Source organism: Anastrepha obliqua, chromosome 1 (genome assembly GCF_027943255.1).
Source record: "Anastrepha obliqua isolate idAnaObli1 chromosome 1, idAnaObli1_1.0, whole genome shotgun sequence".
Lineage (NCBI taxonomy): Eukaryota > Metazoa > Arthropoda > Insecta > Diptera > Tephritidae > Anastrepha > Anastrepha obliqua.
This window is the reverse complement of record NC_072892.1, coordinates 32,875,341-32,892,953: the sequence shown is the minus strand read 5'-3', so window position 1 is coordinate 32,892,953 and position 17,613 is coordinate 32,875,341. Positions and strand designations below refer to the sequence as shown.

The 17,613-nt window shown below is 35.4% G+C and overlaps 4 non-coding genes across 4 annotated transcripts; 1 reads left to right on the top strand and 3 right to left on the bottom strand.

Annotated features, from left to right (window-relative positions):
* Positions 1 to 4,789: 4,789 nt before the first annotated feature.
* Trnav-cac (transfer RNA valine (anticodon CAC)) lies at positions 4,790 to 4,862 on the bottom strand. Its single transcript has one exon. It is a non-coding gene; the product is annotated as a tRNA-Val (tRNA).
* An 838-nt stretch (positions 4,863 to 5,700) lies between these two features.
* Trnav-cac (transfer RNA valine (anticodon CAC)) lies at positions 5,701 to 5,773 on the bottom strand. Its single transcript has one exon. It is a non-coding gene; the product is annotated as a tRNA-Val (tRNA).
* A 3,830-nt stretch (positions 5,774 to 9,603) lies between these two features.
* Trnav-cac (transfer RNA valine (anticodon CAC)) lies at positions 9,604 to 9,676 on the top strand. Its single transcript has one exon. It is a non-coding gene; the product is annotated as a tRNA-Val (tRNA).
* A 206-nt stretch (positions 9,677 to 9,882) lies between these two features.
* Positions 9,883 to 9,955, bottom strand: Trnav-cac (transfer RNA valine (anticodon CAC)). Its single transcript has one exon. It is a non-coding gene; the product is annotated as a tRNA-Val (tRNA).
* Positions 9,956 to 17,613: the final 7,658 nt, after the last annotated feature.

Genomic DNA, 17,613 nt, shown 5'->3' with positions numbered 1-17,613 from the left:
GAATGAAGATTTTTAATGAAGTTCAATGAGACAAAAGTTTTAAGTAGGCACAAAATAAAAGTGTGGGTATTCTTGTTTTATATCAGATGTGAATTGGTTCAGTGCAAAGGAAATTTATAAATGAAAAAGAATTTTGATAAAAAGCTTTGAGTCCAAATATTTGTTAAAATATTGTTGATGAACGTGTCTTCTGAATGTTTGCGAAAAGACGGAATTGCAAAAGTAAATAGGGAGCTTTGTAAGGTCCTGAGAATTTGGAATATACGAAAAAATCAGCTTCTAAGAAAGGGTGGTTTTCAACAGAATTTTCAGGCAGAATTCTATAACTTTGGACTTTGAAATATACTTAGTCTTCCCATAAACTCTGTGACAAATTTCACTGTGCGACAATTTTAGGGTCATTAAAATCAAACCACACCGGACCTTTTTTTTCTGAAAATATACCTATTCAATAGCAAAACCCTCGCTGTGTTTTTAAAAGTTAGCTCGATTTTTTTTTTATAGCGTTTTGAAGTTTTCTATTTTCATGAGATTTTGGAGTTTTACCTGTACGCTAAATTTGACTTATAAATCGACCTTTGTTTGATTTAATCGATTTATTTTGTCATAGCTTGATGCAGAAATTTCGTACATGTACAAATAAACTTATTTTGAGAAGAACCTATATCTCAATACGCAATTTTGAATACCAAAGTTTCGAAAAATTGTATGTTTTTACCATTTTTTACAGTAATTATGAAAATAATTTTATACGTAACCACCCGTTACGTAATCACCCAGATACGGTTTTCCAATGAATATTGGATGTAACAAAATGTGATCGTGAGTAGTGAAAAGCAAGATTGGTCTCACAAGACTTTTAGCCTGTTAAGTACATAGAAAAGTGGCTAGCACACATTCCAAAATAAAAAGTATAAAGAAGGTTGTAGTCTGTCTTATCAGGAAATGTTTGTTTTAGAAATTCCAAAATTTGTTCCCAACGATTTTACCTGTTCTAAGATCGCAGCAGTCTTGCGAGATCAGGTTCGTGCATAACAACTCCTAAAACACATTTGACGCGCTAAATATTTTGTGAACAATACGGTTTTTGTTAACATATTTGAATTTATTAATTTCATTTACGTGAATTTTTTATGAATTAAGAAAATAAAAAATGTACAATTGTCCTGAAAATATTAACGTTTTCTGCTATTGTTGTGGACGTTTCATACCAGCGAGGGAAAAGCATGGATCAATCAGTGATGATTTTACTGTGGCATACAGACATTATTTTGATCGTGAAGTTATTTTGAATGTACCTTGGCCGCCAAACATAGTGTGTAGAGCTTGTTATGTTGGTTTAGTTATTTGGTTGCACAAAAAACAAAGCAGAATGCCTTTTGGAATGCCAATGCTATGGCACAATCCAGAAGAACATGATCCAAAAAATTGTTATAGTTGTGCAAATACTGTGATCGGATTGAACAAAAAGAAAGCGAAAAACAAAAAATACGTTTCAGTCCAGTGTGTACAATTACCGCTTGATCGTAATGAAAATATTCCAGTGCCAAAATGTCCCAATTTTGTTGCTTTAAGTGAATCTTTTTCTGTTATGACACAGCCATCATTATTTGATATACATTCCGAATATGTTCCCGAACCATCAACGTCAGACCAGCAGAGTATAAAAAAAATTATTTTTATGAAGAAAAATCTTGTTAAAAATTTATTTTTTTAGAAAATAACAAACTTAAAGTTCAGTTTTATGTTTTTATCTTATAAATGACTTTTTTAGTACATTTTGCAACATTTTTGCTAGAAGAAATAGTGAGAAATTTTAATTATTTTCATAATTACAGTAAAAAATGGTAAAAACATACAATTTTTCGAAACTTTGGTATTCAAAATTCCGTATTGAGATATAGGTTCTTCTCAAAATAAGTTTATTTGTACATGTACGAAATTTCTGCATCAAGCTATGACAAAATAAATCGATTAAATCAAACAAAGGTCGATTTATAAGTCAAATTTAGCGTACAGGTAAAACTCCAAAATCTCATGAAAATAGAAAACTTCAAAACGCTATAAAAAAAAAAATCGAGCTAACTTTTAAAAACACAGCGAGGGTTTTGCTATTGAATAGGTATATTTTCAGAAAAAAAAGGTCCGGTGCGGTTTGATTTTTGATGTCGCACTGTGTTTTAAATGTATACGGGAGAATGAATTCGCAGAAAAAAGATCCGTTATTTTTGCTTTTGTTCGTATGCATTATCTACATACTCATAAATTATACTCAGTTTCGCGGCAAATTTCGCTCGTTAACTATGGAGTGGAGAGCTAAGGAAAATCGTATTGCAGTGATTGCATTACTTAAGTGTGGTAAAAGTGCAAGTGAGATTCACGAATTGCTGAAGAAATCCTAATATTTCGCGAAGGTTTGTTTAACGTGCCATCTATCGTTTTTCCCAAACGTTTGAAGTAACAGATTGAAAAAGAAGTGGTTCTCCTCGCGTAGTTCGAACTAGTGCAGCCATAAAAGTCGTTCGAGAAAGAATTTGCCGAAATCCCCTTAGAAAAAAAAAATCATGTCCAGGGAAATGAATATATCGACCAGATCCATGTCAAGACTAATTAGAGATGATCGCCACATGAAAGTCTTCCATCGCTCAACTGGTCATCTTTTGACAGCGCGCTTGGAGAAAATTCGACTCGACAGATGCAAGCAGCTTTTACGGTAGCACGCGGTCAACGGCCATGAAAATATTCTTTTCACAGATGAGAAAATGTTCACTGTGGAAGAAGTTTTTAATAAGCAAAGGGGGCTTTTAATAATTTTAAAGGGGGAACCACTTTAGACTTATCAAAACATCGACTTTTTTTATTACATAAATTGTTAGTATAACTACTCAGGAATATGTGTGTGAATTATTCCCGATTCTATGAACACTTAAGTGACTGCCCGTCGGTTCCGCACCGTAGCGCGCGTTAGTTAGAACGACGTTTTTCTCGAAACCACTTTTTTTCAACTGGTGGGCACTCTAGCTCAAAAAGTTATCGACCAATCGTTATACATTTTTTTCGGAGTATTCTTTATTCAATTCTCATTTATATGAACCTGATTCTGGGATTATATTACCATTCAAAATATTTTTTTAACCCTAGAATCGTAAGATAGTTTTACCCTACGTTAATGCTAATATACGTAAATTTTACGTACAACACAAAAATTTAAAATAAATGTTCAACAGAAACTTATATATCTTCTGTTTTGATTTTATTTATTGAAAATACAAAGTTTTATGTTTCTTAAAGTGAATTATAAAAAAATGGATATGGACCTAGTTTATGTTTTATTTTAATAACAGTGTTTAAAAACATCCGCTTTTAATAATATTTACCTGGTCGAATATAAACAACATTCATAGCCATTGTTCTTCCGCTACTACGATACATTGGATTGCTACTCCAAACATGACCATTCCTTCCCAAAAGTGGATTAGAACTGGATACATCTTCAATGTCATTTAGTTGTAGGTGCACAGTTGGTGCTGACATCTGATTTTTTGCCGAGAGACCTTTATTTTTTTTTCAGATGCCATATTTTGAGCGGACTCCACGGCTTTCATCAATTCCTCTTCAAAAGTATTTTCCTGGAATTCAGGAGAGTAGTCTGGATCCTCCAAACTATCGTCACTGTCAAAATCAACTTCCTCTTCAAGGTTGTCCTCAGTAAAGCTTACATCGCTGTCAATACTGTCCAGGAGGGCTTCTATTTCTGCATCCGCAAGGCAACGACTTGAGTTTTCCATTATTTTCTTTTATTTCTCCTGAAAACCGCACGGAACATAAATTTCATTTACAAATATTTATACGCTAATAACAAGACCACGTAAAACTTACGTACAAAAATTTATACGTTAATGCTAAGACCACGTAAAATTTACGTGCACACTTTTTTTTAAAGAACGATTATAGCTAAACGCGAAGTAACAACTGATTTATGATTCACTTGTTAATGCAACAATAAAATAAAGGAAGCACTGCCAAGAGGTCGTAGCGATAGCGCCAAAAGGTAAAGTGTAACTGACTTGTTTTTGCGACATACACGTAAAATTTACGTATATTACGATTCTAGGGTTAAGCAAAATAGATGAAAAATTATGGTATGAAAAAATTACATTGTGTTCAAGCGCCTCAAAGATATGCAATTTTCAATATTATTTTATCACAATTAGGTTCATATTCTTAGAAAAAAAAGTTGTTAACGAAAAAAAAATTGTTGTTGATTACGGAGAAAAATTGCAACTTCAAGAATGCCCACCAGCAAGATACTCGGATGGCGATCGTCCATGGACAACACGCTCTAACGCCACTATTTCCGGTGGAAATGGTTTGAACGAATTGTAAAGTGTACTTAAAAATATGAAAAAAATACCCTCCATGTTTAAAAAATTTCTGATTATTCCTTCCTTGTTCAAAAAATTCTCGAAAAACACCAAAATTTCGGCCTCCTAACCTCCCCCTTAAACTTCTAAAGACGTAAAAAATGTTGTTCCAAGTGATAAGCGTGGCCAATATCCAGCCTCTGTAATGGTTTGGTGGGAAGCGTCTTACGAAAAAGGGGTTAAGACCAGGGCAAAAGTGTACCAGGCGGATGTCTTAGAAGGCGTCGTGAAGCAATTGAGCAGTGCCCCTCTTCAATGACCGTCTGTCGTACAGTGCTGAACATGCAGGGTACACAAATTACTGTAAAGTGTCTATGTGCTACTACTAAGGTGCAAAAAAAAAAGTGTTTGAACACATTTCCGCTTGTTTCCGCCCAGGTTCGAACTGAGGACCTTGTGCGTGTGAAGCACACGTGATAACCGCTACACTACGGAAACTGATAAAATTAGATTTTAATACTTAGTAATACATTTTGCTCCAAAAAAAGTTAAATAATAAAATAAATAAAAAATCCTCGTAGAGACTTAGTAAAATTGTGTTGCAATGAGTTAGTATTATACAAAAATATTGAAGAAATTTTATTTAAAAAAGTAAAAAAAAAACTGTTTTTTAATTTCTCAAAAAGATTTTGCATAGGATTTTAATAAGCTTCTCGGAGTATTATTATAGACTATGTGACATCATAAATCACTGGCGCAGTTAATTTTGACTTAAATTGTACTGTGGCAGCCGGTTGTTAAGCGGTTTAGTGAATCGCTGCTTTCTTTATTGGATGTTTTGTCAGTAAAAATGAACCGCAGACAACAAATGCGCAAACAAACCCGCTACGCTCATACTAAGAAATATTTATTTATTTAAAAATAAATCTCAAATTGATATTTCACAAATTGCTCCGAAATATCAAAATAATAAATGTAAAATAATTTTGAACGTGTTGGTGCAAACTAACATTGCATCCAGTGTTTCTTGTTCTTCTCTTTAAAAGTTTCATGATTTTTCATTCATAATAGATATCAACTGTCATTTTTCGGTAATGCTATGCGAATTAAGTCTATTTGTCAATCTGCACTATTTGCTCTTAATTCCTGAAATTGTTCCTAATTAAGTCGGTAATCTAGATTAACGCCACCTATAAAGAACTGCGATTCTAAGATGTAAAATGGCGCTAATTTTAAATAACAGCGTTACATATTTTAATTTAGCCATTTCAATTATTAAAAAAAAGAAAAACATTATCACCTTTCAAAAAAAAGACAAAATAAACACATTTTCGCTTGTTTCCGCCCAGGTTCGAACTGAGGACCTTGTGCGTGTGAAGCACACGTGATAACCACTACACTACGGAAACTTGTGTGTCAATGCTAGCCGAATACGAACTGCATTACCTGCACGAAAGATCTTTACAATTATTATTGCTCCACCGTAAAAAAATCAATATACAGTACTTCCCGCTTAAAACATACTCCAAAAGGCTGGGGAAATCGGTTTGTTTTAAGCGAAATTTGTATTTGCACGAAGGATGAACTTTTTATATTTATTTAGTAATGAAAAAATCCTCCAATTTATTTTCATTTATTTTATTTATTTTTTATTGGAAATGAGACTGTACCTGTAAGACTTTTTTATCTTTTATAATACATCAACTGATTGGAAGTTAAAAAATCCAAAATCAAGCATTTTCACACAAAGCAAAGTTGAAACTAACTAAAATAAGATATAGGCCACATCTCTCTATCGTTGTGGTTTCGACAATCTGGTTGTTTTCGGACCGGTGGGTGCTTAGCCCACTGCATCCGATTCTGCTGCTGGGGTTGTCAACTAATCCTTCAGACAGAAACTCAGTTTTGTGTGTTGTGGAAGCATTTCCTCTGTCTAAGAATGGTAAGGTTATACCGCCTATGCAAGATCGCTAGAACCCCGTTAGTTTTGGAGAACAGTGAAGGTGCCGCTTGAAGGTGAGGATGACAATTGGGAGGGATAGGCTATGTATTCCCGTTTCCCAGTCCGTTTACCCACTTAAAATGGTGTTTAGTGGCCCAGATAGAGATAAATATAGGAATAGTGAGACCATAAATAGGAACATACAAGATGAGGATTAATAGTAGAAATTAGAGAGACATTGAAATGGCAATAGTTTGATTACAACCATTTAATAGAATTAAAGTAATCATACATTAGCCCTTTGCAGTTACTCCTACCGAGCAGGGTGGGCGGAGGTGTATATTCCGAACATCTGGGGATCTCCTTTAGTTTTCGGCTCCCCGACTACTGTAGTGTCTTTCAGGCTGCACTGATGGCAATAATAAAAGCCGCGACACTGCTACAGTGATATCTGGAAATTACTTCTACATTTTCACTGACAGCCAGGCGGCGATAAAATCCCTCACAAAGCAGTCGACAACCTCTAAGGTCTCTTAACGAGGTGGCTGAGCCATTTCGCCTAAGGATAATATAGGTTCCTGGCCATCGCGACATTGAGGGTAACTGTAGAGCCGATGAACTAGCGAGACTCGGCACCAAGTTGACCGATGAGTACATAGACAATGACATAGACATATCCTTACAAACATGTAAGCTACGAGCAAACGAAAGATGGCAACAACTGTAGCCGACTCTAAATGCTAAACGCATAGAATCTCTGCTAATCCAAAATAAACCCAGTCTTAGCTCATTGATCTCAGTCATAACGTGACACTGTCTAATAAGTAGACACTCCCAAAGGATGGGTGTGCAAACACATGATTTCTGTAAAGTTGTCTAGATGAAGACGAGGAAGAGACAATCTCGCACCTACTGTGCCACTGTCCTGCTCTATACAGACGCAGGTTTACTATTCTGGGTAGACAATTTTTTAATGAGTTGGAATATCTCAGTTCTACAGAAATCAGAGATATTTTAAAATTTTTGAAAAGCACACACTGGTTTTAGGAGAGATTGGGACTAGCTCCCCACGCGGCATCACAATGGGCTATGAGCCTGAGTGTGTCCCACAGGACAACCGCTTGAACGCTAGGTTAGACTCCTACCTATCATACTTTGACAGATTCAGGAATTGAGTGCTAAGGCTTCACAACACTAATGAAGAATAGCCATGTTGAAGGCAATTAGGAAAATTTGAGGGCAATCAGACTTTGAGGACTATTTCATCTCATCAATCACAATTTCTCGTAAAGATATTTGGGAATTTTGAATGCATAAATATAAAATTTCTAGGCGCCAGATAAACAAAAATGCTGCAACCTAGAACTTTGGTTTTTTCCACAGAGAAATGTAGTCATATCTTTTGAGACCACACATGTAACGCGTAACATTATTAAAAGCTCAGTTTATTTTGCTGAGTATTTATATTGATTTAGTATTGACAAATTCTTGAATTTACTTTTTAGTATCTAAATTGGGTCGGTATTGAAAAAATCCTCCAATTTTCTTTGCTTAGTATTTATGGTATATAGGTTTTATTAAAATATCTTTCAACTTCAGCCCGCTGGTACATTACTCTTTACCTTCCACAGAATTGCTAATCAATATTAGCCCGTTTTTGAGTGAATCACTACAATTACTTTTTTTTAGAATTAAATACATTTCTTTTATTTATTTTCCAAATGCTTCAAATATTTACAACCGTTTAATAGTGTCGTACTTTTCCATTTTTCTTATGGTTCGATAACCCATTTTGAGCTTTATAAGTGTACATTTTGAAACATAAACGTAACTATTCAAAAATACTTTGAAAAATAAACCTATCACAATTAACAAAATAAACAACTGATTAAAGATCTGCTGCTCATTGATAACTAAGCCTCAAAGAAACAGCTGATTAAAATGCTGGCACAACTTTTTTTCCGTTTTTATAAATAAACCCATAAATAACCGTAAGTTTGGCTTTATTCGGTCGGTACTTTTAGATTTGGTTCGTTTTAGAGGATTAGTACGAGTTAAACAGAAAGAACTGGGCTGGAATTATCAAGTCAGTGAACGTACCACTCCTCACTGAAAAATGCATAGTTTGGATTCGTATCCTGACATATGTGAACGAGTGCTGAACTGTCATTCGAACACCAACAGCCGCTCGTAAACTTTCGAATTTAACCAAAGAATTGTAAAAATATATTCTTAAATATGGTTTTTGTAATACATTTATTACAGGGCGAATTTTAATAAACTCAACCCCACTCAAAAAGGTGTCATAGCAGATGGCTAACAGGCCTAGCTTGGCAAAAAATAAACTGCCGAGTACCGGTCAAGGTGAAGGTACGACAAATCACTCCTTGCAACTAAGCGAATCTTTTGGTGCAAATCGTATTAACTGCGAGCATAACTTCGTTTCCATTTCTTTCGGGATGTGGGATGTCATCTGCGAAACAGTGCTCTGGCCCATTCTGCTCAAATAGTTGCTACCAAAACTGTGCTGGTACCCAACGCTAGCCAAAAGTGAAAGTGTGGTTGCCAATTGTATCACTGAAGACACCGCTGGTGTCTTGGTTCTGATTTCGTTAAATTTATTTGCTGCAGAACAAATTCAAATGCCTTTTTGGTCAGGCGGAATCGGTTCAGGAATCTGCCAAAGAATTGCTCCTCACTCTTAGCTGCCTCCGCACTATTTTTCATGCCCATCACTTTCTCTAGAACTCGTATATAAAAACAAAGTCGGATCCACTGTTATATTTTATTTGTATTTGTGAAATTTTTCAATAGTACGGAATACGATTCAAAGATTTTTTGAACTTGAAAACTATTCTGAATTAAAAATAAATTCGTTTGCATTCGTTGTTTTCAATGCGATTCAACTTATACGATTGGCGTATGACGAAATTTTCTTTCGTATGGTTGTTGATCGGTGTATAAATAAAAATATTTATTATTTTCAAATTTGTATAAATTTGATTAACAATAACGCGCTTTCTCTTCTCCACTCTCGCATTCAACTAGCTATGGAAAGAGCATTTCAAATATGTACGTGCAGATACAATTACCGGCACTCAGCTCAGTTGCGTTTCTATTCATTAGATAATTCAAATTTCTGTTATGTAAAATTTTGATTGTTGCTATGAGTACCTAACTTTTTTTTGTTTCTTTTTTGGAGCCTAATCCACCATTGACCTAAAACAAAAAGCGTGGACAATATTGATTGATGTCTATGTGTGGTGAAGAATGTGGTTGGACAATTATTAATCATAGGTTTCCGTAGTGTAGTGGTTATCACGTGTGCTTCACACGCACAAGGTCCTCAGTTCGAACCTGGGCGGAAACAAGAGACGCAAAGCTTTGTGTTTTCAAAGCTTGGTATTTTGTAAAAAAAGTTAGCGTTTTATATTTTTTTTAAATATTCATTCATAAAATATTAATACAATATTAATTTGTGCTTTGTCAATAGATAATTTATTAATTTTTTATTTTTAGATATTAATTTTATAATATGAAAAGTGAAGAAAATCGAAAAATAAAAATTATTTCATTTGTTTCCGCCCAGGGTCGAACTGAGGACCTTGTGCGTGTGAAGCACACGTGATAACCACTACACTACGGAAACCACATTATCGACGCTGGTACATGCTACATTATGCAGTACATTTTTAAGTTAACAAAACGCGGAGCGATTGTCAGTCCTAGCTAATAAGTAAAACCAAATAAGTTCATTTCGAAATTCTTTGCAATCAAACACCTCACGAAATCAAGGAAATGTACTGAATATCGAGAATACCAATAGGTAGATATATATTTACATATGTTTGTGCATACTATGTATGTGTGTAAGTGAGCAGAAAAAGTGAGTGGCTATTATTAGTTGGTATTCCACATTCATTGTAATTGAATCTTATCGAGAATAGCATTAAACCTCAAATTTTAAAATTTAACATTATACAGGGTGGGCCATATAGCGTTTGCTTTTTGAACCACCTATTTTTTTGGGAATGGTAACACAAAAGACATGTCAAATGTTTTCATAATTTACTTTAAGATTTGACATTTACCAAATGGGACGCTATACGCTTGAACAAAATTGGGAAATATTGAAAACCTATTTCCAAAGTTGTGAGTCTTCTTCTTCTTTTCTAATTTTCACATCGGTGGCTACGTCAATAAGCAAAATTGTCGGATTTAGGGCTCAGAAAATCCACACGTTACTGTAGAGAAGCAAATGCGTCCACAACGAGTCACTGTTTGGTGCAGTTTTTGGTCTGGAGGCATCATCGGGCCATTTTTTTCGAAAATGAGCGAGGAGCCGCGGTTACAGTAAATGGCGAGCGTTACCGTGACATGCTCAACGAGTTGTCTCCAAAAATTGAAGAGGACGACATGGACGACATTTGGTTTCAACAGGACGGTGCAACTTGTCACACTGCCAAACTTACACTCGAACTTTTGGTTACCATTTTTGAAAACCGAATAATCACCAAATTCCGATATCAATTGGCCGCCTCGGAGCTGTGATTTAAGCCCGTTGGACTATTGTACGGAGCCGTTAAGGACAAATGCTATGCGAACCATCTAGAGGCGATTGATGCTTTAAAACACGAAATCGAAATTGCCATTCATGAAATTGGAGCCCAAACAATCGAAAATGTGCTTAAAAATTGGGTTGATCGAATGGCCTACTGTAAAGCCAGTCGTGGCAGTCATTTGAACGATATTAGTTTTCATTCATAAATGACAATGTTCAATCTTCAAAATAAAAAACAAAGTTTGAAAAAATATTGATTAGCTTTTTTTTCATAACCGATTCAAAAAGCAAATTTTACATGACCCACCCTATATATACCGGTGTTCCAACTAGGTTTGGCTATGTTGCGTCAGCCAATTAGCCGATTCTTTCAAATCCTCTAAGAGCCGGATAAGGTTTTGATTTTGGTCATACCTCTAAAAATCTTTTCACTATGACGAAGTATACAATTTTTTTATGTATTTTTTAATTAAACTTCGAGATTTTTTTTTATTATTTTTTCGTTTTCAGTTTCTGTGACGTGGCGGAAAGTGAGTTCAAGAGCTAAATTCACTCGAGTTTCTCTTCATAAAAATGTATGACTCTTTCTATAATAAGTTAGTCATATTTTTAAAAGAATATATATTTAAAAAAAAAAGTTTGAAATATTTTTTGGAAAAAAATTTCAAATTAAAAAAAAATTGTATTAATGTTAAAACAAAAAATTTCCATGCTACGGCTTGAGCAGAATTTAAACATGATTAATATTAAAGTTAAAAAAAAAAATTAATTACTAGGTGCGCAACTAAGTTCTCGCTGTTTCTTTCGCTGAAAATACAACTTTATTCTGAAAAAATGGTTACAAGTGAATTATTGAAAGTATTGCCCATCGCTGGCTACTACTTTTTCCATTTTTCTGGTAGATCTCGTATACCGTCGTGGTAAAACTGTTCATCTCTTGAGGCTATCCACGGATCAAACCATTTTTTGAAGTCTTCATATGATGGAACTGCTGGTCAGCTAGACCATGTGCCATCGATCGGAACAGGTGATAATCGGATGGCGCAATATCTGGAGAATATGGCGCGTGGGGTAGGATTTTCCATTTCAGTGTTTCCAGGTAAGTTTTAACGGGCTTGGCAACGTGAGGCCGAGCCTTGTCATACTGTAGAATCACTTTCCATGCCTATCCGCGTATTGCGGCCGCTTCTCGCGTAGTGCTCGGCTCAATCGCATCAATTGAAGACCTTTACCGATCCAGTAATGGTTTCACTTGGTTTTAACAGTTCATAATAAATAGAATCAACTTTTTCCCACCAAATACTTAGCATAACCTTCGCAGCGTCAATATTCGGACGTAGAAGCATGACCGAGCAGTCCCGATGACTTTCTTTTCTTTGAACTGCTGTTATGAATCCATTTTTCATCACCCGTCACGATGCGATAAGGAAACTCCTTCCTTTTTTGCCGCTGGAACAGTTGTTCACAAGCGAAAAAACGACATTCAACATCCCTTGGTTTTAACTCATACCGAACCCAAGTCCCCTGTTTCTGAATGGATTGGCGGGTAACACCTAATATTGAAGCAAGTTCTTCTTGCGTTTGACACGGATCATCATTGAGCAATGCCTCCAATTCAGCGTCTTCGAAGGCTTTTGGTCTTCCTTCACGCGGACGGTCGTCAACATTAAAATCACCGTCTTTGAAGCGACGGATCCAATCTCGGCACGTTGTTTCACTTAAAGCAGCATCTCCACAAACTTTTTGTAGCTCTCGATGCGCTTCAGCCGCCGTATTTTTTCGAACGAAAGAGGAAAATTAACACTTCCCGCAAATGACGATTATTCGGCACAAAATAAGACATTTTCACAAAACCAAAAGTATCTATATGATACCAGAACAAACTCACTAATGTGTCGAAGCAGTTTGTTTAGCATGCGTCTAAGCTTGACTGTTTTTCTTTTATTCTACTAAATGTCAACAATATACAAAAAAAAATTCAGCCGGTATTAAATGAGTTGCTGGAAATTTTTTTTTGACACGTTTGGTACCCTCCCACAATCACACCCACCGCGGGTGTGCCAGCTGACGTTCACTTTCGTTATTCATGAAAGCTAAATCACAAGTATAGTCAAGAATTTAACGGTACAAAAACGCAGTCCAAAATCGACCCCTGGCTCCCGGACTAATATGTCTAAGCTCGGTTTATGACGTTTAGGTTATGCTAGAATCGACCTGCACACACTTCTGGCGGCATCTATTGACAAACAGCGGGACCTTAGTTGCGCACCTAATAAAATTATTATATATTATTTTAATTTTTGGAGAAACATTTCGTATTTACACTTTTGGAAAACTTTAAGAAAACAATTTGAAATAAAAAAAAAACCTTTATTAATTTTATAACAAAAAATTTGAGCACAATTAAGAGATCGGAAATAGAAAAGTTAAAAAAAAAAAATTTAATTAAAACATCGGAAATAGAAAACTCAAAAAAAATTTTAATTAATTAAAAAAAATTTCATAATCACAAAAAAAAATTTTACATTAACAAGTTTTTTTAACTTTAGGGGAAAAATATCACATAAAAGAAAAATAAAGGTTAGTTTAATTTTTTTTTAATCCAATATTTCTGATGTTATAATTTTTTTATATGAGAAATTTTTTTCCAATAATTTTTAATTATATTATTTTATATCGCAAGCGGTAAAGCTTTCACTTGCACTGTCACCAGTGTGGCCACTCATTTGATTTCGCATTAAATTTATTAAATTTAATTTATTATTTTATTTTATTTCTTATTTTTAATTTATTAATTAATTTAATTTAAAAAATTTACTAATTTTAGTTTGTTACATTTTGTATCGTAAAGTTCGGAAAAAACTCTTTAGAAAACATTTATTTTCTTTTCTCTTAGACTGAAACATATTTGCCTTACAATCCAAAGAAAACCCACTATCAAAGCAAACCAAAAACTGTAGCCTCCAAACTCTATATCAGCAGTATCTCTATATCTTCTTGCACCCCTCTGTACTTGCTTTTCTATGTATAGTAGAGCATCTTCACCAGATTTCATCGAAATCGAAGCGATGAAGTTTTTAGGCGGGTACACTTGGCTCGCTTTGATCCATATATGAGAGTGGAGTGCCTTTAATTATTAATTTACTTCGATTAGTTTTTTCACATCTTCAAGATAATAAAATTCGTTTAGTCATAGTTACAAATTATAAATAAGTTTAGCTCATAACCTGAATAGTTCAGTTTAAGCCAGCAATAAATACTAATGGCATGTATGTGTACACTCGTGCATACGGATGTGTATATGTGCCCGGCAGGAAATTTGACTAGTTTCGAGCATATCGATTCAGAAAGATTCCTTACCTGCCCCTTATAAACCAACTGGGAGGTTATATAAAATGAGAGACATTTGGCGCAATTAATCATCCAATTTTGTTTTTCAATAACTTTTTTACGAAATATTTCTTTTCCCCTGTGCCTAATCTATTGCTTGTCTGTTTATAAACCGCAGTTGTTTGGTTCACAAGTGCTCAAAATCATTGACAACGACATTTGCAAAAATTATAAATCTTCCGATAGAGTGATTAATTTTGCGCCACCTTGTATATGAACAATTCGAAAACAAAAAATTGCAAATGGTATATTAATTGAATAATCTAATAAATAAATAATTTGTTTGAAAAATAATATAATTCAAAAGTAATTGAGACTTGCCTTTGTACCAAAATCATTAAAAATTCAGAAAAACATTTTTTAATTCTTTGTTTATTTTGCAAATGCCTTTAGACAAAAATCATGAAGCGCCAAACACCATTATATTTTTATTGAATTGAACACTCGTTTAGCTTAGGTGAAGGACAACCGTCCTTCGACGCACCAAGGCCAGTTAGAAGCCCCTTGTGATACAACCGGAACTATCCTACTCTACTTGGTTCTCTTTAAACCATTGTGTGGCCCTTAAAAAGCTAACTAGTTTGAGATTCGCAACATCCCCAATGTTGTGCAGAAAAGCGAGAAGCGAGACCGAGCAATCTCATTCCATATTCTACTCGGAGCCATGCACCCGCATACAAGGCGCTCGCCTGTCTCTTCATCTTCAATATCCTGACAGCTTCTGCAATAACCACTGGATGGTGCTTCATCTACTGGCGTGCCTTCCTATAAGACAATACTCGGATAGGACACCTACCACGATTCTTAAATCTTTCCTACTTAATTTAAGTAGGGGAGGGTAGTGAAGATTTATCTAACTGTGACTACACTTTTACTTAGCACCAAAAAGATCACTGCGAGTGCCAAGATTTCGGCCTGGAATTCGCTGCAAAGACTACTCAAGCGAAAGGGTAGATTGTTGCCCATAGTTTCAAAATATACACCACCTCCACTTGATCATTGAGTTTTGAGCCATCAGTTTTCATTATTTATAACATCGTTTTCCCAGTCCTCTCGGGATGGAAAATGGATTGTATTAGAGTTGTCTAGGCATGTATTCACCGAGTCACAAAAGTCGGTGTGGTTAGGAATACCAAGCATGCTTGAGTGTCCCCGGTTGTTTATCGTGAACATCGATGCTTCCCTCAATTTTAGCGTCGGTTTGGTGGCTAGTTGTCTGCAATATAACGTAGGTCAATCGGCAATAAAAGCAGCATACAATTTAGAGCCGAAGTTGGTGTTGTTTTGAGCAACTAGGCTAGCCGTCCTTTGAATACTATTTAGCCCCCGCTTGGCGGTTTTCCTTAAAGAGGGTTGGCCACCAGACCAGAACTCCGTAGGCCATAATTGATCTGACAATAGTTGTATATAACCAGTGCAATATTTTGGGGATAGGCCTCACTTTAAGCCTACTGTTCTTTTACAGGAGTAAAGCTCCTTCTTTAATCCATGTTATTTCCCAGGTTAAAGCTGGTAGCTTCGTTTGTCACCGACCGGCTGAACAATCTCGTTCAGTGTCGGAAGCCGATGGTCGAGAGTTTCATATTTCCTTGTAAACCACACTATTTCAGTCTTGGCCGCCTATGTTATTTTAAGGCTCTTTGCATTAGACCTCAGAGAGTGTCTGGAAGCTTCCCCCTTAGTAGTATAGTTACATAGTCCGTGTAGGCCACAACCTGAATTCTCGTCTCCTTTAGGTCTAACAACAACTTGTTCATCGTTAGATTCCACAGATTCAGCTTAAAAAATTTAGCAATCGGCACAGTAGCTACGAACTAAACGCCGCCTTTCCTACAGGGAAAGTATGAGCATTCCATTCAATTTCCAAAAATTATTTCACAGCAAATGAGAACTTATAGTTTTAATTATTTTATTGAATCCAGCTTCATTTATATGCATCTCATATCGCTGCTGGAGAAAAATTACATTTTCGTTTGGCGGCATTTTAAGTCAACTTAGAAATAACCAGTTTCCTATTAGCTAAAAGAAGTTGGCACCATGCAAAATTATCGGTGATTAAAAATAGTCATAGTCAGTCGAATTTCCTACAGGATACTATACAATATGTGAACTAAATGTGTTAAAGGTCACAGAGGGCTTCGTTATGGCGCTTATATAAATTATTTATTTTATTTAATGTTTTGCTTTGAAAACGAATAAACGTTAATTTGCAAAATAATGCTCATCATAAACATACATAAATACATAAATTATATTTATATGAACGCCGGCAAGCTTTGAAAACGTCGCGTCGCTCAACCTTCGGCTCTACGGTGTGCAGCTAGTGAATCATTTACGCTACATACATTTTTCTTCGCTTTATTCTATGACAGCGTTGTTGATAATGCAATCAGCCTCGCGCTCGGCGTTGCCATCTAAAAAAAATATCAACAATTATATAAAAACCCTTCGTTTGGTAGTTGAGTCTGCCTAGGCCTTTTTCTAATTTTGTACTAAGATTTCTTAGTGAAATTTCATATAAGGGTGTTTAAGTGGCCACTTCACCCTCACACCTAATGCATGAGGCCGGACTCGCATAGATTTTTCATGGAAGATAATGCCCTAATTAGATTTTTCTTGATTTTTCTCGGTAATTTTTTAACCGTCGATTAGTCTCCATTTTAAAAATTGTAAAATATATTCTAACTCCTCCCCCAGAAGCACCGGGGTTGTAAACAAATATGACACCAAATATTTGAGTTGCTTCAACTGCAGTTTTGGGGATTGATTTATGAAGCCTTATACGTCATCCTCGGATCATTAGTTGAATTGCGTAATGATGACCCTTTACAGCATTTTAGAAGTCTTAATAGGATAGACAGCCGCCGTAGCCGAATGGGTGGGTGTATGACCATTTCGGAAGTGCACAAAATCGAATCTTCGTGCATGAAACACCAATCGGTAGAAAATGTTTTTCCTGATAGCGACAATGGCAAATCTCTGAGTGTATTTCTGCTTCTCATAAAAAACCATTTGCCGCCTCATAAAAAACTATTGGGAGTCGGCTTAAAACTGTGGGTCGCTTTATTTGTGAAACAACATCAAGACGCACACCACAAATAGGAGGAAGAGCTCTGCCAAAGACTCAATAAAGGATGTAAGAGCCAATTATTTATACATAATAGGACATTTGCCTTCCCTGTGTCATTTTCACTTTTTTCTAGATAATTTTTTACTGTAACTAGGCAATTTTTCACAATGGATCAGAAATTTTTGTGATTGCTCTGCCAGCGAACGCAACAGTGTGCAAAATACCCCAGTGCCACAACATGAAAATTTACTTGCACTTCCTGATTTGGAATCTTCATTTTGAGTGC